The 27,782-nt window shown below is 34.9% G+C and overlaps 1 long non-coding RNA gene across 1 annotated transcript; it reads right to left on the reverse strand.

Moving 5' to 3' along the window:
• LOC149916026 (uncharacterized) lies at nt 1–27,507 on the reverse strand. Its single transcript, XR_016471215.1, has 4 exons — nt 27,436–27,507; nt 25,569–25,653; nt 970–1,074; nt 1–86 (listed from the first exon to the last, which is right to left on the reverse strand). It is a non-coding gene; the product is annotated as an uncharacterized LOC149916026 (long non-coding RNA).
• Between the last annotated feature and the right edge of the window lie 275 nt (nt 27,508–27,782).

The following is a 27,782-nucleotide window of genomic DNA, read 5'->3' on the forward strand; positions in this document are numbered from 1 at the left end:
TTGTTGTTTTATTCCACATGGATCTGGCACAGGTCACTGGAATTGGGGATAAAATTGAAAAAGCTGACAAGTAGTATTCTGCTGTACTAAAAGGACAAAAAACAAAAAATAAAAGAGGAAAACCATTGCAGGACACATCATTTCCACAGACAGGCTTTTCCATATCTATAACTTAGTGTCTCAGACCAGGGGCAGATTTCCTAACTTTCAACTGTGTCTCACACACAACATTCACAGTTACAAACTTTCCAAGACACTCATGAATTGCTGAAAATCATCACATCAGTCCAAATAATCAGCTAGAATAAATTGAGGAGGAAAAAAATCTTTGACAATTTTTTTTTATAACTTTCATCTAATCCAATCCATCAAGCATGCAGAAAATAATCCTGACTCTATTTTTCCATTAACTGCTGTTGACTAATTGCAGTACCTTCATTTACAATCAACACAATACTTAAAGCTTTAACAACAATATGACATAGTAAAGCAGTTACATCTTCTTTACATTTAAAAAGGAATGAAAAATAACAAAACTCGACATATGTAAAGTTTTTTATTTAATTGGTTAAAACGATAGAGAGCTGAAATCCAGAAGTAACTAAATAAACAATTACATTAGCAAAGTAAGTTTGACGATCACAGAATTAGCTGTATTTACACAGTAATGTTCAAATACTAGGAACTGCAAAAGGAAACATTCTAAATATCAATTACAATAATTGCGATACAGACCACTGGGATATAGAAAAAGATCAGTCTTTTTTCCCCTCTTTCTTAAGCACGTGCTTTCCTGTGCAAAGATGAGAGCTCCAGTTGCTGTAGAAACTTAACTGTTTATTATAATCAAGTCACCTCAGTTTAATTGCCTTCCTGCCCTACTAAGCTGATTTGAGAGCAGTTGTATGAATTCCATAAACATTTTTACTCAAACCTGTGCAAAATCTCAACCGTCTGAGGAATACTTACAGATCAGTTGGTCTGATGTCATCCTTCATTTCCGTACTGTAGCAATGCACCATTCACAATGCATTACTTAGTCCATGCCCTCATTTGTCTCGGGACAGCTATCCTCTGATTAAACACAAAAGAAAATATAAAAAAAATATATTCGAACAATATATGAAACAAAACAAAGCAAAATAACCTTTTAAAATGTAAAAATATTAAACGTTAAAATGGCTTTACAATAGTAAAATCTTCCCTGTCTTGTACAAAAGAAATTGCTTTTAGTGCAGCAACAAGAGTTAATCTGGTCATTAAAAAAAAAAAAAAAACAAAAAAAAAACAACTACGAGAATGTTTGAGTAGAGAATGATTAGAACACCCACTGCAGTTCAAGATCTAGATATACAGAGTAAGTACAGAGATTATTACACGCTCCATCATTAACTATATAGCTGGACTCAACATTGTCGTTCACTAATAACAAAATCATGGAAATGAGAAAGATGTTAGCATTCTTCACAAATGCTCTAATACAAGTCCTGTGGGCTCAGAATAAAATTAAGCCATATAATTTACCCATGAATTATGATCTCAATATATAATAACAGGCCACATATGCAACATTAGAAACAGACAATCAGAGGAGAAAATAAAAACAGAATCATTATGTCAGTATCAAGTATTTAGAGATCAAACAGAAACTCGAAAAAGGTATGTTGCGTGAGGTACAAAACATTAAATACTGCATTAGTTGTTTATAAGATAACTGATACTCAATCAAGTGAAAGAAAGTAGGATCAAAGTCTATTTAAGTTTAACTGCTTTCAGCATCACCTGTTCTTGCCTTATGCCCTATATCTTTTTTAAATTCCAAAACCTGCAAAGAACTCAACAAAAGCTCATACCAACACTCTGAGCTGAGGATGGGACCTAACCGTTTTTACTTTCAGCTATGCATGACCACACTTCCACTTACAGCACAATGGAGAAACACAAAAACTACATAAATGCAATGCTGTAAGTTAAACGTATAGTTAAGCAAGCCAAGGCATGAAATTGGACAGTACAAATAACACAGCCATAGCAAAAACTTTCACCAATTTTTATTCTATTCTATTAGTATTAGTATTTTAAAGTAAAGATTCTGCAGATTTGTAAGAAAGACCATGAAGCTGGAAACAGCTCAATTGTAGTTTCATGGTTGCGTGCAGGAACACAGCTGCCACTCCAGCAGAGCTCTAATGGTCAGTCTGGTGGGTGTATCAGCTTCCTTGCTCTTGACTTGTTTCTTCTGCCTTCTGAATGGAAGAATAGGTAAATAAAGGTAGCTGGTATATGAGGTTGCAGGCTTTTGCTAGCCTGCCCTCAGTCATCCTCTGTCTTTTGATTCTTTCTCTGTAAAAACACTCTTCAGTGCCTCAGAGTGAAGATACCAGAGCCAAGTTGGTTTAACCCTGGTTAATACAACTCTAGTCAAACAATAACCTTTTTCATCAGCTAACCATTAGAAAAAGTAGCCACAATTTCAACAGGAGTATGAAAATAAATCACCCCAAAATAATTAATATTAAATCCACTGAGTCCTGTTTCCTGTTTAAATACGCCTGTTCATAGTTTTAACCCAATAATTTACTTTGTTGTTTATCCATCTGTTATTTACTTTTGATTAATGCAGTACACAAGAAAACATAGTAAATCAAAAATACCAGCTCACTATGAGCGTTAGCTCAGTAAAGAGAAAAATAATAAAAATCTCAAAGACTGTATCCAACTGTAAAATCATCAAAAATGTATTGTCATTTAATGTTTATGTAAGTCTTTTTATCTGTGTCACTTATCTATTTCATTTTAATGCTCAGAAGAATTATAATGAAGATTAACATTAAAAAACAAAGCACACAGACATCATGATTTAGCCAGGAAGAAAAAGAACAAAAGAAAAAAACTATCGTACTGAATGTTTTTACAGCAACCATTTACTACTTCTATCAGAAATAAATAATCTTAAGCAGAAAATAAAACTTGATGATCTTTTGTTCAGCTTTGCAGAACTGCTGTACTGAAGAAATAGAATGAGATTTGACTTCTTTTCCAAAAGAAGCAATATATAACAGAGGAAAAAAAAAAAAAAAAAAAAAAAAAAAAGCTTGCTTTTGATCTTAGTTTATTAGATCCATATCAGAGAATAGAATGAAGTATTTATCTTTAAAAAGTAATATCTTTTTGATTATATGTCATAGCAAAAATCTTATCTTTGTCTTAGAAGTTTGAGACGAATGCCAACAACATTAGGAGTCTTGTGAACCTTGACAGTTGTTCAGCCAATTATGTGATGAACGATGAAGATAGAGTCTTCTTTACTCCCCAGCGACATTTCTAGAAACCGTAATTCTAAAAATCTAAATGGAGTCATTGCTTTTCACCCCTGTGGGCAGAGCTATAATTCTTCAGATATACATTCTAACTGAGTTTTCTAATAGCTCCATTCATTTCTCAATCTTTTTAATAAGATTGCCAGAGAGGACAGCTTGTGTCTGGCATATTTCTTTTCCAAAAGAACAAAATCATCAGAGTTATTATTCAAACCTTTCAACATCACATTTTGGTCATCACAGCTTGTCAAATTAAACAAACTAATATTGCAATTTAAAAAGAAAAATGAAAAAGATCGAAAAGGACTGTGGTTCCTGTAGCTTCCAAAGAACACTTTGTAAAGTCAAATATGTTTTAGTAGTAATCCCTCATCTCTGAAATATAGAGGGATACATATCAAGCTGTGTTCAGGAACCAGCACTTACTATGTGGTGTGATAATTATCATAACAATTTTGAACCTAAAATTGGAAGCAAATAATGAACTGCCACTACACATAGTAGTACTGAAATGTGGAAAATATTTTATTGAATTACAAAAGGCAATTTTTGACCGAAAGACTAATTTATTCATGCAAAACTTATGACAAAAGCATTCTGCAAATTCTTATGATTTATAGTTTGTGGGGGGAAAAAAATGGTTCTAATATCCACAAAAAGTATATGGAGAAAGAAAAGCAGTGTGGAAATAAACATTTTTAAACAAGTTAAAGGAAATATCTTCCTTTAATTATAGCTGAAAGTAACAGTTGAGAGAAATTGCCACAAAACTTTAAAAAAGATACAGAGAGAAATCCAGTTTTATTTGTATTTCTCTCTCTAAATATATAACGTGAATTTTATATGGGATAGGCATATATATAACGTGAAATGTATATATGAGAGTTCTTAAGTGATGGTGAAATTAAAGTCTTACCCCCCTCGCTTAATTTAGATTTCACAGTAAAGTACGGTGAATTACAAAGACAGGGTTAGCTTATGAAGAATTATAAAGGAAGCAAGAACATTCCTAATGGAGCAATATCTTTCAATAAAAAAGCACAGAAAAAAATCTCATCCTGCATTTTCAGAAGTTGTCCTGTCAGCAGCTACTGGATTTGTTATACTTTGTTTTAAAATGTGAACAAAATCCATTTACCAATGTGCAACAACATTCCCAATCTGATAGAACAACAACATCTGTCTGCAGGTGGGTATGGCTACAAAATAATTTAAATGCCAAATACAGTTCTTCTGTACTGTCATGAATTATCACATGAAGTTGAGGCACCAGATGACCAAGGAAGCAAAGTAAACAAACATGTCACTTTCCCATTACTAATTTATTTCATGTATTGTCTTAATATTGATGGAATATTTTGTCTTATTGTGGATTTCTTATTTATAGAAATACTGACAATAAAAACTCCAAAATACGGACACATTACTTCTTCGGGAATGTCTATTCTCCAAATTGTTAAAAGTTGAATCATTAAACAGTGTTTAATAGAAAACAGAAATTTCCTGGGACTTATAGATTAAATCCATCTGAATGTACTTGTTTCTTTCATGAACTGTTTCCATCATTCTGGGCACTATCTATATCTATTTCTAGGACAGCTTCTGTAGCTTACAATTACAGATTTGCCACTCAAGAACTGCAATAACACATTCAAAACCAGTTTAACGAAAATTAATCTAAATTCAGTGAGTGAAAAGTGTTAATAAACCTAACTGGATTCAGATAAAAAATTTTTATATATTCAAATGCATATCCAGAACAATGACACCATCCTATTTGTTTGCTTCACTGTATGTATCTCAGTGTGTTTGTGTAAGTACTTCACAATTTGACAACTACTTCCATAATATTTTTAATTAAAATATATTAAATACTTCAAAGTAAATCTACCCACTCTTCAAGTTTGCAGTCTCCTTTGTTCTGCTTAAATAGTATCAGAAACTGTACACCACTGTCAACACCTTTCTTAAGAAGCAGATGTAAGTTTTGAAAGCCTCTACTATCCAAGCCTTTGGTACCATTTGGCTGTCCTGACTGCTGGTGTTGGCACCTAAAGGAAGCACGTTACAAAAGAAGTGTTGGGATGCAACAGCATCAGTATAGGCAATGCATATTGTAACTTCTAGCCTCCTATGGTAAAGATTGGTCTTTCTCTCTCTCGTACAGAAAGTGCCCATCTTCAGTTATAAATGAGATTCTCTTTTTATATGAAGATAGATTTCTGTTAAAACTATTTTATAATTTTCAAATCTTTTTTTTTTTTTCTTTCTTTTAACAATGTTTCAGAGTTTCCACAAACTTAAGAGTAGCAAACTCAGCAAACAGCAACTCAGTTACAGAATTAAAACCCAGACTGCAACTCTTTGGTCCCTACAGCACCATTATTTCACATGTGATGTATATTTTCATTGGGTAATAGTTTACTGAGGTATAGAAATCAGTTACCGCTTTCCCTTTCTACTATAAAATCCCACATATCTTAAATTATATTGTTTCTGCCTAATGCATAATAAAACCAGGTTAAGTGAGCTTAGTGCTGAAAACAAGTTAAAAATAGATCTGTTCGCCAGAGAGAGCTGGATTTGTATGTTACATATTCTGGATGAGGGGCATGGGGAGAAGGGACTAAGAAGTCTCACAAGGGGATTAGACTTCACTACTTAAAATATTAACTGACAATCAATCAAACAGAAATGTGTGGGAAGCATGGCTTTGCAGAACTGCTCTTCTAGGATTTGTTTTCTTCAAAATTTGCATTCCTTTCTGCATGCATTCCAGATATACGTATGTTGGCTTTTTAATGATTAGAAATGGCTTTGATCTTGACTACTCGAAGGAACATAAAGATATAAATAGTGTGAGTGGATATGATTAATTCTAGTAATGACAAATAATAAAAAAACATGGTAAGTTTTTCTGAATTTTTTAAACATACCTTACAAAGTTCAGTCTTTAGTTCATGTCAGTCAAATAAGAATGATCTACAGAAGCCAGAAATGTAATCGTGTTCAAGGTCCCCAAATACCACTGGTGCCAGCTTATCAAAGATAACAAACTAGAAAATCAAAAACATCAGCTTTCTGCTTGAGTAGCTGCCACTTTCCTTTGAGATGGAACAGATAGTAAGAAAACAACATTCTTGCTGCAACATAATTGTCAAAATGATGAAGTAACCTGGGAGGACCAGATATGATAATGAAAATAGTCAACTGTTCAAAGAAACTGTCACCAGTAGGTAACAAGTGACTTACAGCCAGGATTTGATGACTAGTTATATGTTGTAAAAAAATAACTTGTATTAGAGAGAATTTTAAACTGCACAACTTAAAAAAGTGTCTCTAAATCCTCATTAAGATGACCTCATTTTTATTATGTGTCTGAACAGAAAGGTAAAGTGAGATGAGAGGAAGATCTGTTACAGTGAAAAGAGAGCTCACAAGATATCACCAATATTATATCTTTAGATCTCAACCCCTGAATGCAAGAACCCAGCAACTCCAAAGGATTCCTGTCAGACAAAATGGTAGCTTTCAAGTTACCTTAGGGCAGCATAGCAGAAAGTTGACCTCTTGTCTCCTCATGGGCATAAAATACATCATATAACTATATATATGTAATCTGACCTAAATCTCTAACCTACTTCTTTTCAACAGCAGCTTGGCTACGTTTTTTGTTCTCCTTAATGTATTCAGTTGATTACTTCCAGTCAAACTACAGCAAATTAAATGGAATATCAGAATATAAAGGAAAAAAAAAGCACAGCCTAATTCCTCCAACAGATTCTAGAGCATTCTGCAGAATTTTCCATTGTTATGAAGACAAGCTTTCCTTCTTTGCATTACCAGCCAACCAATATGTTATGTAGATATTCAGGGGCTAGTAAACTACAATGAAAATTAACTTACAGAATAAATAATAATGCATGGAAATAGAGAATAATGTAGTACTCAATGAAACACATGTAATCTTTTTTCAATAGGAGGACAAATTCATAGAGGCAAGATTATTTAATAGCATAACGACTTTTTTCCCAAACGATTTTAGTAGTTCTGCAGTGAAACACATAGTGAATTAATTTATTAATTAGTTTATCCCCTTTCCATTTGATTTTTTATACCCCTTCCCTTACTGACATCTTGAATTTTCAATAAAATAACAAACCCAAAAAACTTACACTCCACCCTTCATATGCTAATGTTAACTGAAACAATTTCATCTGAGAAAACAGTTTGCTATTTTGACCAGCCCTATGCAAGCTATTTATGAGAAAAGTACTTTCACTAATTGAATTTTGAAAGGAATATTGCACAGAATAGCTACACCAAGACTTGTTACTCAGTGAAGCCTCTATTTCAGTAATAATCTTCTGATACTAATGATGCTACTACTAAATGGAGGAATAAAAACACCTCATTAATTTAACCATGTAATTCTTAAATATTTCCAACAATTTATAAAGCTTTGATCTTCTGAAAAGCACAACAGATAAATGAATAAGATACTAGTATTTTATGATTGTTATTTGCAAACCATTTGATAAAATTTTTAACCACACAGAAGGCATATACATAAGAAGAATGGTTGCATTATATAGCTCAGCATTGCATTGAAATTGAGACAATGCTAGAATATTAGTAGCTATGTTCAAATCCTAGATCTCTCAAAAGTTAGGTTACATAGTAGACTAAAATTTTACTTTAAAATCTGCATGTATATGGGAAAGAAGAAGGGTGGTTTGCGCACAGCATCACTTATCATCAAGTATTTCTGTTATGCAATTGTTTATCTCCCTGACTATGCTATTTTGAGCTGAAAAGACATAGATAATAAAACCTAGAAGAACAAAAACCAAGTGAACTTCCAAGCTACAATACAAAATTAAAGGGCTGGGGGGGGGGGGGGGGGGGAAGAAAAAAAAAGAAAAAGCAAATTATTTTAACAGTTTCTTAATTTTATCAGTTCTTTACTTGGGTCAGTGCATGAAGACAATCTGGAAATTTCAAATAGCACAGTAACCCAGGCAGTAATTGACGTAGCAATCTCTAACACTGGGAGAAATCTATCTTTCAGTCTGTTTACAAAGTCAGTATTTCATCACAGCATGAGTACATCATTTTTCCTAGCTTCCAGATAAGATTTCCTCCCTATCTTAGACTGCTTCTACAAAACCCAAAGGATGTTTTGCAACCTTATAAAGAGTAATTAAAAATATTCCTCTAGACAGAGACACCTTCAGGGACCAGGATGAAGGAGAAACCTTCCTATATGACATGTTTGTAGGCAGAATAATCACCGTCATTAAGCCTCCCATGCTTCAAAAAATACAGGCACTAACAGTGCCTAACAATTAAACAAAAGAGAGAGAAAATAAAAACTTTCTTAATGAAGTATACAGCATTATTTACCAGAGGAATACCTATATTTGTCGACCCACAGTCAGGTGCAATTAATTCAGTAGACCTATTTACTTAAGTAAACAAGACTGTAGCTGAATATTTTCTGAACATTATGTGCCAGTACGATTAAAACAAAAAATAAATAAAAACCAAACCCCTCATTTAACTGAGATAATAACATATATGCAATTCTTCTGCCAGAAGCTTTGAGTAGATCTGAAGGAATTACTGAAATAGATGAATTTATAAAGTAACCAAAGGCAAAAAAAGTATAAAAACAAAACCAAACAAAAACAAATGTATTAAAACACAGTTCAGGCTATAGTAGAGTGATGTTCACTTGACAGCTGACCACATGTGGTACTTACATGGAGTGCTATCAATCTTCACATAGGTAGATAAAAAAGCGCTGAGCAGCCCATCTAGCTACGCAGCTGGCCTGAGGTTTACAAATTCTCCCACTCTTATTATTTTAATATGTGCACATTTTGCTTGCAAGATCCGAAAATACAGACTTTCAACATGAGAAATAAACTCAGTCACTTGTGGAAGGAAGGGTCTCAGTAAGGATGATGCAAACAAGGCACGTATTATGCACATGGTGGCTCTCTAACATTAAAAGAAACCTTCAGAACTACATCCATTCTTGTTTGTGCTCATTGGGCTCAGGAATTAACTATCTTTTGCAATTAAATCTATCAAACTTCAAGCTCCCAATTAAAAATTTTCAAATGCATCATGCTCCAGGGTGTCTGAAATTAAAAACCACTTTACATGTTTGTCAAGTCCTCTTTTGTAATTTTGTTTTATAGTGTTGTTCTTTCTACTGTGATAAGTGCTGCCAACCCCTTTCCATTTATGCACTATGGAAGTAGAAAAACAAAAAAATAAACCTCCTCCAAGCAGCTCATTTCTCACTAAGGCATTTTGTTTCTGCAGTGGTTGTGCCTACTTACCTCAGACTTCTATTTTAAGGAGTGGTCTGAGGGGAATTGGAGAGAGTCTCCATGTTGTTACCTTTGCAGAAGGTTTCAGCTCCAAGGAGAAGAAGGAAGCAACAGAGTTGTTGCCTTGGAAGCCAGCTGGGAGTCATGTTGAACAGGAAGTACTTGGAGGTACACGTGCATGGCTCCTTCCAGTGGTACCTCCCACAGCCACCAGCTAATCCTAAAACCTGAAGAGACCTCTCTAAATTCTCTATCAGTTTTGATAAAATAGGAAAGAAAAAGAAAGTAATGACTATATTTCAGTTGAACATGGCGATAAGATCAATTCTGTTACACTCAGAAGCATCCTAAATGAGGGTCTAGATAAATACAACTATGGTTAAACAAGGTTTCTAAATGATATGTTACTAATGTATTAGTAAAGTGAATTGCTTCATGCACACAGTCAACTTGTGATGGGAGTCCTACTATAGAGACATATGTATGCTTTGTGTTTCACGGCACCTGCTGCTCAGAAATGATTCCAGATAACAGAATGTAGGAATGATGTGGCTTCTTAAAAGCAAGGGGATAAACATTACCAATACGCAGTTACTTATTTGTAAGTGATGTTAGCTCTGACAGTAATATTGTTCATCTAAGTCTAGGAAAAAAAAAAAAAAAAAGAAAAAGAAAAAAAAAAAACCTAGAGAAAAGAGTATTTTTTAAATGGCTATACACAGGCTCAAAAGAGCATAGCACATCCTGCTTATCAGCTCTACAAATGATAACTTTACTTATCTTCTGAAATTTTGAAACTTCTAATTTTTAACTTAAAAAAAGTCAGAAACTTGGAAACCTTAATATGTACTAAGGGACACTGAAAATCTTTACTGAACATCTGCATTGGAACAGCAAGAACTGTTATTCCTTTTTTCTCTTCACGGACCTCAGTCATCTATAAAGATGAAAACTATGAAATCATTCAGATTTCAAACACAAAACTGCTGAGGTTGAGACAGAGAGTTCCCAAGGAAATAGTAAGCTACAATCAGATAATCACATAGTAGGTATGAAAGGAATATGCAGACTCTTAAATATGAATTACATTTTATAATGCTAGAGGCAGATTAGATCCTTTATTTTTATCTTTACATCAATTATGTAAGGATTTTTTTTTTTTTTAAATGAAAGATCAACTTTTGAAGCAATATTTATCATGTATGTACTATTTTGTTTATTCAGTTTTGCAAACCCTCCTCTTCAGATATCACAGATCTACTGCAGGCCCTTGAAAATTAAAGCATGTTCAGAGAGAATTGTAAATACTTGACATTGGCCTGTTAACATTTTAAGTGCTCACTCTTTCCACAAAGCTCCACGTGAATACTAACACGTGCATTTCACTAAATGTGTATCTGGTTGTTGTATTATATTCTATACTTTGTAATATAAAATGTACATTCTCAGATAAGACAAAGGTAAAGTTTCTGAGCAAACTCTGGATTTCTTCCCCTAGCACAGGAAAGATGAAAACATCTGAAAAACAAACAGGAAACCACCCAAAACAAGCATTAATGTAAGCACTCAGGGAGATATTTCTTCTGCTTCTTTGAAGGAACAAAAGCATAATTCTGAACAAATAATCACTGGAAGGAAATAATGTGAATCAGTTTGAAATATAATGAATATCTCCTCTTCAAGAAGCTATGAAATACGTTGTTGCACATTTCCCAGTAATTTTCTTTGGGGCATAAATTACTACTTCACTTTCTACCTGAAAGATGTTTCCAGACAAAATCTTGGAAGGCACCTGAGCAACAGTCACATCCCCAGGGAGAGGTGATCAAGCATTTTGTTAGTTTCAGCAAACCTCTATTGATCTTTTGATTCACCTGCAAAATGGTATGGAACTTTAAAAGAAGTGGGAGCTGTTTTAGTCACAAAGTACAATGGATTTTTTTTTTTTTTTTTTTTTTTAATATAAACATGCCTCATATTTTGAGAATTACTTTGAAAATAATCACAATAATTAGACTTGTAATAATGCCCTTTAAGTAGAAAGGGATTTCATTTTCTGAATGCAAACTAGATTGGAAAGGAGGTTAATAAACAGAATAGATCACAGAATCACAGAATTGCCAGGGTTGGAAGGGACCTCAAGGATCATGAATCTCCAACCCCCCTGCCACATGCAGGGCCACCACCATTCCACCTAATGCTAGACCAGACTGCCCAGGGCCCCATCCAACCTGGCTTTGAACACCTCCAGGGACGGGGCATCCACAACCTCCCTGGGCAGCCTGTTCCAGTACCTCACCACTCTCTCCGTAAATACATACATCATGTAGACATATATATTTATAAAAATAGCAAGTGTGTTTGCTTTTCTTTTTGGCTTTTATCCATTTCTTCTTCTCTGAACATAAAATATTGGTCCCTAGCCCACCAGTGAATAATTTTAAAAAACAAAAAATGTTCTGGAACCTCATAAAAAGACAGAAAAGCAGCAACAATTAAAACACATACAGTGAATTATTTCCTATATGAATATTTCTCACAAAAGGCAATTTTATTTCCCTTCTAAAATGACTCACTCAAGCAAAAAATGACTGATCATTGCATTAAATGTTGTTTACTGCATATATTAAAGTAATCAAAGACAACCCATCATACATTTTTATTAATATTATATCTATTTCATAATTAGCAAAACGGCTGTCAGTCTTAATATGTTTTCTTACAAAGTTAGGTTATCTGTTCAGTTTTATTGAGAACAATGAAATTCTTAACTGTAGTACATTTGTTCCGCGAAAAAAAAATTTCCATAAAGCAGCAGGACAACTCTAACCTTAAGCAGCCTGCTATGGGACATGGACAGAACACTTTGAACTGGAAAGTGATCATCAGTCTGCAACGTGTGACTGTAAGCTAAGTCTCAGCATGTGACACGAACATATCTAACAGGGTACAGAGCAAAATCATGTGCATACCCCCACCCATTTCAATTTAGTTCAATGATATTTTCAGATCTTTATGCCTTTCCCTTTTTTACATGGCACACTGAGAGATCTAACCTGGAAGCCAAAAGAAAATATGCTACCCCAGCCCATAACTAACTTCTTAATGAAAATTAGAGTTTAAAAATGAAGCAACAAAAAAAAAAACAACAAAAGTAGCAACACGTGCTCAGTGGTCCACACAGCTATTCATCAAGAAACACACAGCAACTAACACTTTCTTTCTCCTTCACCCTTCCTTTGCTCAAAAAGATAAAAAAATATATATATATATATTTTTTATTCCAAGCAGTTGAGAATGATTATAGATAAAACAGCAGGTTTTTAAAACTCTATATTAGGGAAGACTGAGGGACTGAATCCACCATATCCTTTGAGAATGCAAGTATAATACAAATCAAAAGCTTACAAAAAAGGGGGCATCAAGATGAGGCTATCTACTGTAAGGTGCAGTATAACTTCTTTCATTTCTAATAGTGAAACACTGAAATACCGTTTTTGAAATGTTGATTATTTCAAACTGTATCCACACTTTTTAAATCCCACCTCTTCAGCTGTTGATCTGGGATTTTAGCACTGCAGGGCAGCCAAGTTTAGACAAGCAAGAGAACAAATGCTTTCAAGACTTCCTGTTCTGCTTCACTTACTCACTTGGAGGAAATTCAAACCAATAAAGAGAACAAAAGGGTATTTTTTTTCCCAGGCTATAGTTTCTCTGTGTGACTGATTCCTGACCATCCTATTAAGAAAACTTCCAGCAAATGTAATAAACATCAGACACACTGATAAGAAGTTTTTCTACAAACTTCCTCACTTAAAAGTTTATCAACAGTGTCTGTGCTGGTGAAACATTTTTTATTGTTATTATTTATTTCACATTTAATGGTGGAGAATGGATGAAAAAAAAAAGGTAATTGACCTGCAATTATTGCTTGCTGCAGTTTCCTTTGCTGTATTTGCAGTTTCCTTGAACTTCAAGCTCCCTCCTAGAGAGGTCTACTGTCAATCCTTGTTTTAATACCTTTAACTAAAGCCATTACCCTTTCTTACTGCAAAAACCCAAAGCACAGCCCTTTTCAGCTAAGTTTCTCAAGGCTGTCTATGCTTCAAGGAACAAAACAGTTATTCCAGTCAGGTACACAAACTGATTTGACTATATACAATAATATGCACAAAATATATTTTACAAAATCCTTTTCTAATACTTCCAATAAGATTTCTCTGCAAGAGCACACTCCTGTTAGGCAAATAGAATTTAGGAACAATAACATCAGCCTAATAGCTAACCTGCAAGCAGAGCAATTTCCTTATACTGCTTGATATGCAAGGAGTTTTGTAGATATATTGTTAGGAATGAGGTGTTAATGGTCCCCCTCTATGGGAGTTAGAAGCAAATATGTTAACTGATCTCATTTAAATAAATGAATACTAAACACTCAGATTAAATTTCTCTTGTATTCCTCACAAAAGAGGATGCCTGGTGCTATCACCTGAGACAGGGTTGTCTGAAAGAAGCTGGAGCTAACAGGTGTAATTCCTGATTATTGTTTGCCTGAAAACTAAGCAGCTTCTCATTGCATTAAAGCCACCATTTTTTAAAAATTGTCCAAGCCATATTAAACAAATATATTTTTTCCAAATATTAAAGAAAAATATAATGTAACTTTATAAGGACATAAAAATCTTTCATTTATTACTTTTCAAGCAAAAGTCTCAATACATTCATTCATTAGATTGAGTTAAAACAGACATTTTGGCATAAATAATTTGAGGTTTTGTCTGACTACATCAATCAGACTTCTCACAATACCTCTGTCAAGAAAAAGCACTCGCAAGGTATCAGTGTATCAGTGTCAGGAGCATACATTCAGCAGACTTGTGATAGTTTTTTAGAGTAAGCTGCTCGTAGATGTGCCAGACCTTGCACATTTATCAGCAGCAGTTTAAGATAGCGTCAACTGCCCACTAACTCCTTGGCGAGGTTGGTTGGATGTTATCCTGCAGTATGGCTTCCCAGGTCAGGCTATTGAGCTAAGCCTCAAGGCAGTGCACTGCAGCATCTCATAGTACCAGGAAGAGGTGAGCTGACATTAGATTATTATTCCTCCTGTCCCCTCACACATATGAGTGGCTGAGCCAGGAAGCTGGGGACAGGGATATGTGATCTGAGCGCTCACAACTTCACAACTACCACACACAACTGCTTTCCTGCAGTTGCTGCCTGCTCCTTGTGAGCCTGATAAGTATTCTTAACCAAATGACAAAATGCCAAGATCCAAAAGAAGAAAACTGGAAGGAAACAAAAAGTATATACAAAAGCTGAAGCTGTTCCCATTGGAATGCATTAAACATTAGTACATTTAACAGAGTGATTTACAAACTGCTCAGAGAAGAGAGGGCATCTGAAATCCCTCATGTTCTCTCTTTCCTGCAACAAACAAATGCCTAAAGTCCAACAAATAAGAGAAAAGAAAATCTTGTGTGATTTTTTTTAAATTAAAATTAGGGTGAGAAACATTCTATGCAAAATGACCTTTCTTTGAATGTTGTAACATGAAAGATTCCTAGCAGTATATCTTCTTGGATCATGGTAACAAATGATGCACTCAGCACTAAAAGAAAGCCTGTACTCAGAGGAAGAGCCTCCTCTCTCTAAAATGTATTTTCCCCGAGTAACACTTTTAACATATTCTCTGAAATTTCTCACAGATTTCAGAATGCTGCAATTTTCTAGAAAACTTGTTGCCAAGAGAAAGAAAACATTGATATACCTAAAATGTATGTATTTGCTTTTATACTCTCTTATTAGCTTAAAGATATGCAGATATGCTAGTAGTTAGAAGTGAGTTGATAGGTGCAAGACTAATGAAGAGTTACAAGATGATGCATTATGTGACATTTTGGATACTAAGAGTAGCAAGGACAAGAGACATAGTAGAAAAGTTATTTAAAAATAAAAAAAACTACCTAATTTTTCTGTTTTTAATAAGTTTGCATTGCAGCTAAACTGCACAGATAACAGCAGCTTCTTGTGTTACCCAAAAAAAAGACAATACAAAATTTCCAATACAAAATTTCATGCAAAGCCATTTTACATCTTTCTTTTTCCATCTGCAATAATACAGAGCTGTCTCAGACACAAGCTGGATAGTCCTTGGCTAAAGTCTTTGATCTACCAGTAAAAAATCATCTGCTCTCATTATTATATCACAACAAAATGCATTGTCGACCTTGACTCATGTACAGGAAGGAGGTAGCAACAGAGAAAACACTGCTTTTTGTGAGCCTTGTAGTGACCTCATTTAGCATCCACATATTGCATAAAACATAACACCTGCATGAAACGCTCTCAGAAATACAGTTTGATTTTACAGCGGTTCAGTAAGGAGCCAGAAGTTGGATGTGATGTTCCTTGTGGGTCCCATCCAGTGTGGGATATTCCATGATTCTTGATCTCACAACTGAAAAAGACTCAATTTTGTATCAAGCATGAGATTTAATTGCACGCTAGATGAAGCAGGTCTTTCTGTTAGATATATGGCTTGAAAGGAATGATGATAAAAAAAAGAGAAGTTTTAGACAGAAGAAACATCTGTATTTTTCCACTTAGTACCAGAAAAGAAGGGGCTTCCATCATGGCTTAAAAAGAAAGTTTATTCTAAATGTACTAAGGCCACCTAAGTGTCATATCTGTCACAAAATGTTCAGGGTTTATAATACTCCTAAACTTCACAAGTAAGCTGGATTACAAGAGCAGTAACCCCTTTTTAACTTAGTACTGTGTGTAATAAGAGTATTATCTGCAATCTATTTTTGATTGAATTCCAAGTCTTCTGTTCTAAGAGCCTTACATGGTTGAATCATGTATTATCAGCATTCTTCTGACCCTTACAGCTCAAGAACATTCACTAGAAATTCACAAATAATTTTATGACATTCAGAAGTCATCTCTCAGCACTGCAGTAGACTTCTTTCTTCAGGGGAGTAGTTGAAAGAAAATGATAACAGGTTATCCTAAAGGAAACGATTTCAATATCCAAAAGTATAGAAACAATTCAGTCCCAACATTCTAAAAGATTGAAACATAAAAATATTGGGTTTTCCATTAAAGAAAATTGGAAGAAAACATGTGCATGAAATGAATGAAGATAGTCTAAGAAATAAGACCTTTCTGGGAAATTGGGAGGAAGACAACAGCATACTTTTTTGCAAAGAAATGAACTACTTTCTGTGAGGGACTTTCCCAGTGCAGTCTATGAAATTAGTCTGTTACAAGGCTGAGAAGAGACATTCCACAAAAGCTTTCTCTTCCACCCACCCCCTGTGAGAGGCAGCTCTGAGTCCAGACTGTGCTGATAACCCTGCTAAGGGGAAAAATTATAGGAGTCCAAATGTAAACATTGATGATTCTTAGATTATGAGAAAGAGTGGTGCAATGCTGCAGTAGAGATAGATGGAAATTTCTTCTAAAATACAGGGTTTGCTGGGTTATGCAGATATAAGTAGGTCACCTAATTCTATTTTTCATTCACATCTCTTTAAAATAATGTTGTCCTATGCTGACTGCTGCAACACAGAGCTAAAAGTCTACTCCAAATGGCTGAGATAAAGAGAATGGTAACTGCTTTTCTCTCATGTTGATCCTGTTAGTTCCTTATTCATTTATTCCCCTTTTTCTCCTTCAATCTGAAATAAAAGCAATTCTGAGAGGAAGAATGTTTGCTCAGAGTAAACCTTGTACCAGAAACTTGGGATAGTCAAAGGATGAAAAAAAGCAATGGCTCATAGGAACTGAAAACAATAATAATTCTTTCAATATGTGCTCCACATCCTTTGCAGAATGCATTAATATGAGCTTTTTAAAATTCAAGCAATAATTTTGTATGTCTTTTCCTTTCTAGCTTGCGTGAATCACCACCCTCTCCTGGACTAAGAAAAGAAGGTAATATTACCCACACTTTATGGATGAAGTAGAGAAGATTAAGTGTCATGCCACAAATCAAACAAAAGTCTTCAGAACAGCTCCTGAGCCAAAGCCTGGTACTTTAACTGTATGATAATTTTCTTCTGCCAAGTATTTAAATTTTACCCCAGTAGTTCAGGAGTTCCCATTAGCACAGAATTCATTCCAGTACCTGTCACCAATGAAAGTGAAAGAGATTAGAGTTCATGAAGATGATCCCATCTGTATCCTCATTATCATATTTTCCCCTTGCTGAAGATGGGATGTGGCTACAGAGTGCTGCTGAAGTAACTGAGAGTGCTAGTGAAAGGGAAAGAGCAAACAACACCTTGCAGAGGCTACAGCAATTTCCATAAAACAATACTGACACAAAGTAAGTCTTTGTAGTTTTGCTTGGCTCTGCCTGATGTAGACACTAGTCTGGACCTTGAAGATAATAAATATGAAAGACTTGAGGGTGAAGACATTACAGGATGTGTTTCTGGAGAATTGCCATTCCATCTTGGCATACACACACTAGGTTTTAAGCCAAGGTGACAGAAAGAATTAATCTGTGTTTCTAATATTTTTGTAAATAATACTTAATGACTACTATCCTGCACTGAATTTTACATTTTACAATGGATTTGCAACTACCGACTTTCCTTTCCATGTTTGTTGATACTGCACATCTTTTAAAGTAACACAACTGCCCTCTCCTTAAGAGAAGAATACGAGCTGATTCAATCCCAGTATGAATCTCTCACATATCAGAAACAGCAGCATAAAATGTAACATTTGAGGTGAAATATGATGAAGCAGTACAGAGGAAACACAGGTGCCAAAGTACATTGCTTCATGTTGCTCAGAGGCTCCTCTCTGAACAGGCATAATAATCTCACAGCATGTGGATTACCTAAACCCCTTTATGATGCTTCCTGGATACAATGGTGAAGACTGTAATGATGTGAAAAATGAATCCTAAGATATCTACTCCTTGTGCATATATCTTGGAATTAAATGGAAATCAAGTTAATAATTTAATTTTATCCCTTCATCTTAATTGATACAATATTGTTACATTTGAACAGCGCTTAGAATGTTACACATGGAGAGAGGGTGCTTCTGGTCTTTCTGAAGCTACATACAGGAAATGGGCATCTACAATGTGCATGTATGCGTATACACAGAGGCATTCATGAATCTTTGCACACTCAGTTACTAGAACTATATATTGGTATTTGGCCTTTTTCCCAGCTCTGTTTTCAATTTTAGCCTGCAGCTACTGATGTTATCTGCTCAATAAACTCTAGTAAAAGTCAAAGTGCCTTCTTGATAAATTACAGGTAAGATTAATACTATATAAACAGATGGCTTAAGTTTCTACCGGAGATGAATGTTCACTCCATTAAGTGCAATTTTTGTTGATTTACATTTATCATTAACATGTTTGTAATGGCTTCCTAGGAATGCCTAGGATCGTACTCCCAAAAAAAGTCAAAATTTCATCACCTTAGTCTGAAATATCTTTAGCTGTCCCAACTAGGAAGCCCAAGTTGTAGTATTCTGAATATTGGTGCATCCTGATTTGGCAAGTCTAGCAGGCAGATGTTCAAATGCGGAAGATGGGATGTAAACTAAAAAATTGCATAGTCTCAAATGAGCGTTGAGCTCACCCGATTGCTAAAAAGATCTTTTGGTAGTTATCTTTTGAACAGCTAAATCCTGGATTTTCAGTCCAGTATGACAGTAAATATTTCTTATATTTGAAAAACACCATTAAGGACATAGAACAAAAAAGGCTTTTCTGGAACTTCCTTTGATGTTAATTTTGAAATTCCTACTTCACTGGGGAAAAAATTCCACCTTTCATTATGAAATATTCAGTGAACACAAAAGATAACTCATCGTAGCTTACCCATTAATGATTGTACTGAACAGGACACAGTTGTGCCTGAAGCACGCTAGTAACAGATCAATATGACAGGAGGGTTCACCGTTAAAAAGGTAAATGAGGACTGCTTTCTGAAAAGTGTATCTCTACTTTAAGTCTCAGCTGCCCATCTCTAATGAATATGCAATGTAGAGCACAAAGTTAAGCAACAAGGATAAAAGAAAGAGTAAATTATTAGCTGCAAGACTAAAAGCAAATAGAAGATCCTACAAAAACAAACAGAAGAAGAAAAAAAAAAAAAAAGAAAATTCAGGAAGAGTATTTCTAAACATGAGTATGTATTTATTTCAGAGCTTAGTTTTAATATTTGAAAATGCATTTAATAATTCTCACTTAACTTACACATCATGTTAGAAAATTAATGCCTTGCTTATATAGGTGGCCATCACCTGCACTGATCACTTCCATGCTGATAAAAGAACATCAGTGTACACAGACTATCAGCCACAGGGGTTAATTTTGTGCTTTTGAAAAAATTATTTTTATGTGCTGATTTATAGATGTTATATAAAAAAGTGATCAAAACAATATAGAGAACTTCAAAATAACAATGGTATAAACTCTATGGAGTAAGAAGTCAAGGATTTAGAAAAAAGTTATGTTCTCTTCATAATCTATAAGTCTGTACATCAATCCTTTGCATATTATGAATTATCCAAGTAAGCTTATGAAACAACAGCAATGAAGCAAGAGGAGGGCAAAGTGCATTTTATTATTTTGTAATAATCAGACTTGAAACTTTGAGGCTTTTTGATTTACTGTTATTATTATTATTGCAAGATTTCATGGTCAGAAAAGACCATAATCTCATCCGATCTGACTTTCTGTCCATTCCTTCCAGTCATTAGCTCTCATATCTCAGCCAGATTTCTCCATGAAGACCTCTAAAAGAGATCACTGCAGTCCTCAAGAAAATGTCAGTGAGCTGCCAGACATGCCAGAAGCTCCTACAGTAGAAGCCTGATCAAGTGCACCTGCAGATGAACTTACAAATACCAAAAACTCCCTGCCATTATAGGAAGGAAGTAAAATTTTCTGTTATTTTGGGAAAACAAACAAACAAACAACAACAACAAAAAAAAACAAGTTTCATCACTTCATTTGATTTTTGTATATGTACACAAACATTCTGAAAACAAATAATATTTATATGCTGAGCTTTGTAAATTGCTTGTTTAAATCACACATTCGTGTTTCAACACAGAGACAGACTCTTCTCCACACATACTAAAATTTAACATAAAAATATCTTAGTGATCTAGCATGGTATAAAGCTTGTATTTTCAGCCACATTAACCCAGTCTCATAATAAAAGCTACTGAAACCCTTGTCACGAATAGGGATCTAACAAAAAAATCACGTAGGAATGTGAAGAGTGCTCCTAGTGAAGTCATGAAGTTACAGCACGGTACTAGGCTGAAGGCTCTGACTCATGCTTGCTAAGTGAACAGCTGGGGCAATGTAAAGATATACTTCTCCCAGCTGTTCATTATCACTTGGCCAGATGTTACCATCCCTGTAGCAGAAAGTGAAATGCACATCACCTTCTCTCTATCAGTGCTAGATGGTATTTCAGTGCAAAGTGATTCTGATAGTCAACTTCTATGAGCTTTGAATGGAACACAGATCCCTTTTTTCCACACTCTGTTATATCAGCAGAACTACACTGACTATAGCTCCACTATCAGATCACTGAATCCAACAGAATCTTAGAAGTTCAGCCATGCACAGGTAACAGAGTAATGATTTTCTACCTCTGAGAGATCTGTTAACTTCTAAAACCAGAAGAACTCAAAAATGACATTTTGGCAGATTCCCCTGCAAATCCCAGCCTGTCTGGCTTTACCTAACTTGCTGTGCATTACATGTGTGTTGCCGTGAATGTTACGATCACGCTGTGTGGCCCTTTGCTCAACTGATTAATCCCCCAGTTAGCACTAAAAACTACTAAGAACTACTAGCTTACACCAATATGGTGAACAGGAAATGGCCGTTTATTTCTGCGTGACATCTGCTTAAATACATTAATCTTCTACTTCGTCTACACCCCTTAAGCATGCATTGTCCAATCACTGAGCAGGGGAGGTCCTGTCACATTACATCCTGATAGCCCCATGGGTGCCTAATACAACACACGTGTTCCCAGCATAGAGACAGCTCACAACAGAAAGTGTGGTGAAGTATTGGAACAGCTGCCCAGAGAGGTTGTGGATGCCCCGTCCCTGGAGGTGTTCAAGGCCAGATTGGATGGGGCCGTGGGCAGCCTGGTCTAGCATTAAATGAGGAGGCTGGTGGCCCTGCATGTGGCAGGGGGGTTGGAGATTCATGATCCTTGAGGTCCCTTCCAACCCTGGCCATTCTGTGATTCTGTGATTTTGTGAACTGTGCTGTTCTGTTTCAGTCCATTTTTACATCTACACTAAAGCTTATGTGAGGTGAGACACCTAAAGCCACGCTGTCGCATAACACTGCTCTACAAACTTGTGATGACCTCTGAAGGTTTGGGGGTTCTGAATTAATATAGAACAGTTATTTTCTACTCCAACTAATGAAAGGGCCTACGTAAAGATAACACAAACCTGGTATTAAGTGAACTTTTACAGAGCTTAGTTGTTTTAATAGCAGTCTCCATGGACAGCAGGTATTAGATGCTGCAAGATCAAAGACTTCTTTTTAATCTAGTAATTAATCATCTTCTCAGCATATTCACAAATAACAAGCATAGTTAAAATCTTAATGCCAAGGTATTACAATCTAGGACAACCCCTTAACAGCTCTTGCAACACAAGTTCAGTCTGAAATTGCTTGATCCAAAGACTTAGTGATACTGATATTGCTGTTAGAGTGAGACGTCCTCCATTCTAACTAATGCAGATTTTTGGTCTGTGATAGCCTAAATTCTTCTTGACTATTCAATAGTAGAAGCAAAACCACAACCATATCATTCAATTAGCTGAAAAAGAAGCAAATAGACAGACCTTGCTGGCTATTTCACTGTTTGTGGCACCAAAGCCTACCAATTCTTAAGGAGTTTGTTACAACCTCATTAAAGCCTCACATGACCTCTAAAAGGGTTCAACAGAAAACTAAATGTCAAAGCCAAGAATTAGGCCATAAAAGGTTGGGAGGAAACATTAGTCTCTCTTACTCCTGCTCATGCACAAAAACAGAATAGTGTACACTGGGAAGTGTGTTACAGATCAAACTGCTAAACAGATTTGTATCTGGAGCTGGACACAAGCAAATGTAAGGCTAACACGGAGGAACAATATTTTGCAATAGCAAAAGCTGGAAAAAATTCATCCAGCTTTGCAGCATAGATAGGTTTGGTTACTGCAAACAATTAATATAATATAGTTACAATTTTCCATTACTTTCTGCTTTTTAAAGGGCAAAAAACCTCCAGGATAGAGCGATTTCCTAGCTAGAAATTTTAAGAATACAAAGCTCACTCTTGCTGAGCTGAGTAGTCTCTTTACAAAAAGGAATCACAGCTTATCACTCTGCAGCAACTCTGCAGCATATTCTTCTAATCAACCTTTCATTGCAGTATACTTATCTCTTCTCAATTCCACATTGCCAGAAATTACTACTGTGTACATTCTGTCTCAGATTGCTTTTTCTTCCACCTTCACTGTTACTTACCAGGGTCAAAAATAATCAGGTGAGAAAGAAGCCACTGACCCCAGGAATGGAATAAGAAGTCAACGAGAAGCATTATTTATACATAAAACATCTTTTCTCCTCCAAGGGAAAAAAAATAATAATAAAAAAAAAAAAACAACAGAAAACAGAAAACAAAGCAGCCGACAAATTTTTAGTTTAAAATGTACATGGGGTAACAGCATAAGCTTGGAAACCTTTTGAAAATCTTAATTAAAACCATCACATAAAAATATACTTGTCAACTAAATCAGCATTAAAATAGTTTCTAGGAGATAAATAATTCACAGATTTTCATAGTTAACAATCTGCTTTCTGGAAATAAACTTCACAGTTTACTATAAAATGATCAAAGAGGGATTAGGTAGCTATTCAATTTACTGGAAAAACATTACACCATATCATTGAGACTGAGAAAATGACCAAGGAGCTGAATATGTTAGAAAAGATGTAATGAATCTGAACTGTGATAGAAATTCACTGTGTATTGAGTCATTAATGTTAATTTTATGAATATTAAAATCACCAAGGGGAACAAATTTGCTGGCATTAAAGCTGATAATGGCTAAACAGTCCAAAAGATTTTATTTCTAAAAAGTTTAACAAGTGAATTTTCATCTTTAAATGTGGAGATCCTTTTCAATACATGATACAGAATCCATAAAAAACACATGGATCCTTCACCTTACATCCATTTGCCTACAGGCTAGAAATGGTGGTCACTCAGTATCCTCTGACAGTTAAGAAGCTTGATGCCTGCTGGAAATAAAAGGGCTTCTAATGCCTTTAGTAGGATACTCATTTGTCAGTGGAAACATCTTTTTTTTTTTTTTTTCCTATTTTAGGATTTTTCTCTAATCCCATATCAGTTGCCAGCATCATGGCTTTCTCTACTCTTGGACAGAGGACATAATAGGATCATTTTAAGAGACAGCAGACTGCATCTCTACATAGAAGATGTGATATGGTGCGTACAGCGCAAAAATGAAAAAAACAAAAACAAAACAAAAATGAACAACAAAACCAAACAACCCAACAACATTGATTTAAGGGAAACAGGGAAACCTTTGCTATGAAGGTGAAGTCAGACAAAATAACAATATTCAGTTTTGAATGATTGTCATGTACTATGAAAAATTCTATACAGCCTCTATCCTGAAGCAAACTTCAGGACATCATCTCCTTGTTAACCTTACTTGATCCTCCCTGGCCAATCCAGGAAGAACTGAAAAAGCATAATGGTAAATGTGAATACACTGCATGTAGAGAAATACAAAATGGGATGTAAGCTGATACGGTTAACTCTGCTCTGAAAAAGCTTAACAAATTCACATATGAAAGAATTATGATTCTCTTTCCTTTTCTTTCAGAAAACTTTGTGTTACTCTCCAAAACAGCAAATAATAATTAGAAAATGGGAATCCTCTCTCTATTTTGCCTGATTTATTGTCTTCCATTTTGCACATATTGCAGCATTATAACAGCAGGGATTTTGTGTGCATAATACTTGCTGAAGATCTTCACCATCTTCGGTTTTAACTTTGGAAACTCTTCAGTATGTGTGCTCTTTTCTCATTAAATGCACATCTTTACAACAATTTACCACAGTTACAATGTTTCACATTTGGAAAACCATATTTTTATCTCTGATTATCATTACAGTTTGTGGAGAATGTAATTTCTAGGAAAGCTGATCACTAAAATCTTGCTTGCTTTGGTAAGGGAAATTTGCTTCTTCATTATGTAAGTAGATGGGAAGCTATATCAAATTTATTAATATTTATTCAAGGCATACTTGACAACTCATCTTACACTGAGAAAGTGATTACTTTAGAATCTCAGAGGTCATAAAAACAAATTTCCAACTCTAAGCTTCAAGTTGAAAATGAAATAAGCACAATCCAAAAATACAGAACCCGAAAATATTAATCCTCTGGACCAACATATATTTAGAAATGTGTGAATTATGAACCATGGCTGCTTAAATTTGAAACGAAAACAAGGAAACAATAAGATTAGAATGCGCCTCAGCAGCAATAAATTTATGCCTATTTAAGTGGACTTTACACAATCAAAAAAATGCCACTCATATCTCCTGGTATTTCATACTGGACACTACAGTGATATTTCCAGGCAATTTATTTCATTTTCTGTTACAACGTCTGCCATCATCTGTGACCTCAAAGTACTATAGGTCTGAAGGATCTGATCTCTCATCACGAGCCAAAAATTTTTAATACAGTTTGCAAATAATATTTCCTTGACATTCAGAGTTATGAAACTGAGACTCTGGAGAAATGTATTTCCAGTTTCCAAAATCCCTTTTTCACCATCAGCTCTAATTACCTTTTTTCTCACCTCCTGAAGACATCTTCGGTGTCTCCATTTACTACCATTAACACGCAAACAAAATAACTCCAAAGAAATCATTCTAAAAAACAAACAAACAAACCAACCTTGTTTTATTTTCTGAATTATTTGGAAATAACTTATGAAGACATTTTAATGGTTCTTTAAGTTATCATCACTTAGAAACAGTAATAAACATACTGAAACTGAAAAGAATACCCACTCTACTCTACTGTAACACTCTGAATGTTTCTTGTTAAAATTTCAATATTCTAAATTTATGCCACTGAAGTGCCTGCTTTTCTTCGATCTTCTACATGAAGACAAATGTGGGAACAGAATAATTAGTTTCTATTGTAATGAACTGTAAAATTCATAGAACATTATGAAATTGAGAAGCATAGAACAATATTATCATTAAGGATTTATAGCTTATAAAATTCAAATTTTATGTTTTTCATAAATTCTCTCTGATCTTCATAGCTATTATGACTTTCCCAAATATCCTTCCTGTTTCCTATTTCCATCTGGCATACTCTCAGAATCTAAGAGAATCTTTTAAAAGTTTCAGAGTTAATGAAATGGAAGAGTTTTTATGCAGTTCATCAGGAACAGCTATGCTCCTTTTAGTTAATGAGTATTTTTTTTCTGTGGCTTTCTGTGTGGTTGCATATGCAAACTACAACGCAGAAATAAAAAAGTATCCTGGCTACAGCATGATTCAAAACTTCCCACTTTAAATATGTTCTTTACGGTAATTAAAATAACAATGACATTTTAGCATAATAAGGCACATTATTTTATTCCAGAGAAAGCTAAGAGCATCTTTTGGGGCACTACTATTTTATATTCTCTCCTCCATAGCAGCTTGCTGACAGGTATATTATAGAAGTGGCATTTAGCTCAGTTCCCCTTTTCAATCCTAAATCTTCCCCACTTTTTGTCCTCTTGTGACACCGACAGCATAATGGCTCCTTCCCCAAAGCATTGTAGCTGGCAATACTGACACCTTGCTGAGAACAAGCAGCAAGTATCTTTCTAGTGATCTTCTAAATAGCCATTCTTCTTTTTCAGCTATCTCTGCTATATATCTTCTTGATAGAAAACTACCATATGAAGTGCTTCTGAGGTAAAGAAATTCACTTCAGAGGTTTTGAAGTTTTTTTTTCCTATTTTTCCTTAAATTCATGGCTCTAAAAAACACTGACAGTTTTGATGGAAGAGGTTGCTGCCAGCAAGAAAACAGATGCAAAATTGAGGAAAATGCGTGATATGTTGAGAAGAGTAAATCAGCACTTCAGTGTCAGAGTCACTATTTCATTATTCAGATGCAGTAGGCTGAGCAAAAGAGATGAAACATGTCAAAAGCAAGAAAGAGGTTAGTATTGAAGTTCTCTGAGAAACCTCAGCACCCGAAACTTCTGCTTTGTAATATTTATAATTACTCTGCAAAGTTCCTGTGCTTCTCTGACTCATTTTATTTTCCGTCAACATACCTAAGCACATTACTGCAGTATTTTAGGTACACATCACTGTAATTTCATTCAATTGAATTTCACCAGCGTAAAGCTGAAGCTGAACTGTAATGAATCAAGCCCAACACAATTACTTACTTAAAAGTACATAAAAGATAACACTGAAAAATGTAATATGCATGTAAAAGTTGCAGAAAATTAAGATACTTTTAGAAAAGCATCTAAAATATCTTAACAGTGGCAGAATTGGATTTACTGTAAATTTGATCCCACAGGGTTGAATGACTGTGACTACAGATGTCTGATTATCAGTTTGGGATAAGAGGACAATATTCCTGCATTTCTTTCTGCTCACATTTATAAACCAATAGCATCCTTATTAGTTTTACCTCTTGACAGAAACGATCTGCATAAAACCAAGCAACAGCTAACCTGAGGACCAAACTACTGACAACAATCCCCCACTATGATGCAAACTGAAGCCAAGCCCTAATTCTGGGATACATCATTGCTGCCAGAACACACCACTACCACAATCGCTCTTCATTAGAGATAGAGTTCACTTTAATTTATTTTAATCTAATATTCTTCAGCTTACTGTTTACAGCAAGAAATTCTTCAGAAAGGAAAAAAAAAAAAAAAACAACAGTAAAGTATAATTTACTTGATTGATTACATGGTCAATTCATACTTTAAAACGTGACCTTTGATGTTTGTTGCTCTCTTTTGTGCAACT

This window comes from Phasianus colchicus, chromosome 14 (genome assembly GCF_987193195.1).
Source record: "Phasianus colchicus chromosome 14, bPhaCol1.hap1.1, whole genome shotgun sequence".
In the NCBI taxonomy this organism is placed as follows: Eukaryota; Metazoa; Chordata; class Aves; order Galliformes; family Phasianidae; genus Phasianus; species Phasianus colchicus.